Source organism: Priapulus caudatus, unplaced genomic scaffold (genome assembly GCF_000485595.1).
Source record: "Priapulus caudatus unplaced genomic scaffold, Priapulus_caudatus-5.0.1 Scaffold2348, whole genome shotgun sequence".
NCBI lineage: Eukaryota > Metazoa > Priapulida > Priapulimorpha > Priapulimorphida > Priapulidae > Priapulus > Priapulus caudatus.
Genome location: NW_014579409.1, coordinates 6,710 through 10,257, shown reverse-complemented (window position 1 = coordinate 10,257; position 3,548 = coordinate 6,710). Strand labels below are relative to the sequence as shown.

General features: G+C 40.8%; 1 long non-coding RNA gene across 1 annotated transcript in view; it reads right to left on the bottom strand.

Moving 5' to 3' along the window:
• Window positions 1-1,434, bottom strand: part of LOC106818572 — a 2,959-nt gene extending 1,525 nt beyond the window's left edge. The window contains exons 1-2 of the long non-coding RNA XR_001395246.1: window positions 1,331-1,434; window positions 963-1,062 (exon numbers count right to left, since the gene is read on the bottom strand). This is a non-coding gene — a long non-coding RNA (uncharacterized LOC106818572). The remainder of the gene's footprint in view (window positions 1-962; window positions 1,063-1,330) is intronic.
• Window positions 1,435-3,548: the final 2,114 nt, after the last annotated feature.

The window sequence follows — 3,548 nt, the reverse complement described above, 5'->3', positions numbered from 1 at the left end:
CTAGCACAGTAGCTTAATAATACCTTACGACATAACATATATAATATCGAAAACAGCTTCACACACTTCCCCTACGTGAACGTGACGTCAAACGCTTGGTGCGCCGGGTGCGCTTGGTGGGCCGGTTTCGGTATAGATACAATAATGTAACCCAAACACAGGATAGGGTTACAACGCGACTATTTTTTTCTTTTGAGGAAACCCTGAGTGAATCACTCAGGGCAGTTTATGCCGGTTTATGGGCGCTATGCGCGTTGGGAATATGTAAGTCACAGGTCAACAAAATGGCGCTCGAAATATCACCGCTCATCACTTCGAAATTTTGTAACAGGTTATAATAATTTAATACAGAGTATGTAATACATAGTAAGTCCCAGGATAGCGGAGAAAGGTTTGTTTTGAGAATAAACCCAGTTTGGAAGTTCTAGTCTCTGAAAACGCACAAGCAAACTGCCCTGAGTGATTCACTCAGGGGTTCCTCCAAAGAAAAAAATAGGCTCGCGTTGTAACCCTATCCTGTGTTTGGGTTACATTATAGTATCTAGTTTCGGTAGTGTGACTTTCGGCACAAGGCCATAACATAAGACTAAGACTCGAGCTGTCCATATTTGTACATTTGCACATGTCGCACATTGCGAAAATGAATTGTCGTCAGCGCTTATATCCATGAACCCGACTTTCTAGTATCCTAGTGATACCGGCTAAAAGTAAAGGTAAAAGTAACTAACAATTGCCAACTCGGCAACGTAGGCCATACCGACTATAGCCTACTCAGCTACTGTACTGAGTACTGGAACCTTTGCATTCCTTCCACCGAATTGGAATGATTTAACGGCGTAACTACTGTAGTAACTGTGGTGCGTGGCGTACGCGCACGATATACTATACACGAATAATAACTTATTCTTAGTCTATGATAATACCGTTACATGGAAGGAACTCGAAAATAACAGCTGACGTACCTTTCACTTCACCTGCGTCAAACTTTCCGCGCCGAAGGCCGATACATGCTCATGCGCGCGCATTTGCAACCGCGTGGCATAAGTGGCGCCGCCGCTGTGCCTTGCCCATAAAAATATATTAGACGAATTATCAATGTTTCTATATTATCTGATATTAGGTATCTAAATTATTTCTATGGTATTTACAAACACGTAGTATTTTTGATAACGTTTTTAAGGGAATTGATGTATGCATTAAAAACAGTTATATTATCAGAAGTAGATAATAGTGAACCACACCTCTATCCCCTATTCAGTATCTACTTCTGATATTATCTACCTATCTATCTATATTATCATTTCTATGACATTACCAAATACGTAATTACCTCATAACCTCCAGTTCCGTGATATCTCAACTCAACCATGCAGACTCCTCCGGCCGAGAGCTGAATTCAATCCTCCCTACCATGCATGCTGCATTGCAGGTACCATGCATCGTCTAATGGTCTAACCTAGGGTCTCTATATACAAATATAGAGACCCTATATAGTCTAACTCATAGGTCGACGATCCAATCCTAGTCACGCAGCATTACACCGAACGAGACCGCAACCCCAGTGTGAGCTAGGGCTCATCTAACACACTGACGCGCGCGAGCACACACACACACACACACACACACACACACTCGAAGTAGTGTCCATTCGTTCGCTTCGTATCGCGCTGGAGGTCACAGCCGTTGGTTAACTGGATGAGACTGGGAGACCTGACGGTTGCAGCTGACACTCTGTATTCAAGGAACAACTTTAGAAATGCATCTTTTCTTCAGCATATTTTTCTTGAAATGCATTAATGCTGGTTGCATTAGTGAGAGCACAGTTCCTTCGAATACAAAGATTGTATGCTGTGCCGTCAGTTAATGAAATGTATGGTGCCATGCAAAAGTCTGCCCTAGAGAAATTCCACGGTAGAGTCATTCTGTGATAGTTATGAGTAGGTGTTACATTTGTTTAATGTAATATAACATTTAAACATGACCATGCACACATTACCTAAAAATTTTGTTGTAAACGTTTGTAAGCAATGTACCAATGTACCGTAGAAAGTTGCAACCAATGTATAAATGCTAAATGTCGAATTGGTATTGGGTCACCACAAACTGCAACAATTTCACCCTATATTTACATGATTCATCATTCAGGTAATTACGAGAAGGCTCGGCAAAAGCTGAGAAAGGCTGAATACACATCCGACCTGCAGTCAGAGGAGGACTGTGATACACAGAAAAGAAAGAAAATGTAAGCAGCATTTATTATACTTTTCTGTAATAATTAATTTATAAATTCTCCAATATTGATTTGTTGTAACTGTGGATGTGTTAAAAATTTTTATTCATGATGATTGATTGTTCATTGTACGGTTCAAAAAGCCGTATAATTAGAGTATTTTACACAAATAACATGCTGTCTCACTACTTTATAGGCCTACTTTAAGGTACATCGCTGAATAAAACAGTGACCTGGATGATTCTCCCCCGCAAAAAAAAAGAAAGCAACGGAGAGGTGCTCGCTGCCGTCACAATCACTATCACCACCACCAATGCTGAGAAAGAGTTAGCCTGTGGCTGAGGAGGCAGTACAAGAGGCACGCCAGAGAGCTACATGCTCAGGTAAAACATTTCAGATCTATTCAGATAAAAATCTATCTCAGATCTATTTCAGATATATTCAGATTCTTGATACGAATGAAGCGGCCCAGAAAACGTTCAAAGTGCACACATACAGTGGCATCAAATAGTTATCTATGTTGCCATCGCTATCATAGCAATTGTTGTGTTATATTGTTGCTGCACTCCACCACATCTTCGACCGCGCCTGTGCCAGTCATTCACCGGTACCACAGCGACTCATACCATTCTCCAACCCACTGTGCAACCCCTATTGCAACCGGTTAATGCAACCACGCCCTTCGTTCCGCAGCGTTTCTATCCGACAGTGCACCCTGAAGAAATGGGGAATGAAATGCGCCACAGAGTACGAGCACATCCGCTAGAGAGTGTGGATAATAACGAGGAAGTGGAGATGAAAACACTCCCTCGCTCAAAACGTTATGCTAATTAATATGCAGATATAGACTAAGTACGCTCCATAGTCTATAAGGATAATGATGCACAGGCGATGCATTTTGTCACCATGTAGTTAACACACACACGTTTGTATCACGCACGAGTGTGTGCACCACGGTATGTATACTGTATGTTCACAAGATTGCACCACTGTATGTTTCACTATATATTACGCTATAACTATTAACAATTTCTCACGTCATGTTACATCATGTTTATCCGTATAGTTTATATGTCGCATTCGTAAGACGCACTAACGCGCATTGTCGAGGCCGACGAAGACGAGAATTTGGCAACTACACTCGATGTATAGATATGATAGATCGTTTTATTGATCAACAACATTCAATTCTGAAATAATGAAAATAAACCATTTTAAGTTGACATTCTGTCATTCATAAGATACATAAAGATGCTAAGACATAAAGATATGCATAAAGGCATAATGACACATTAAGACATAAAGATATGCATAAAGG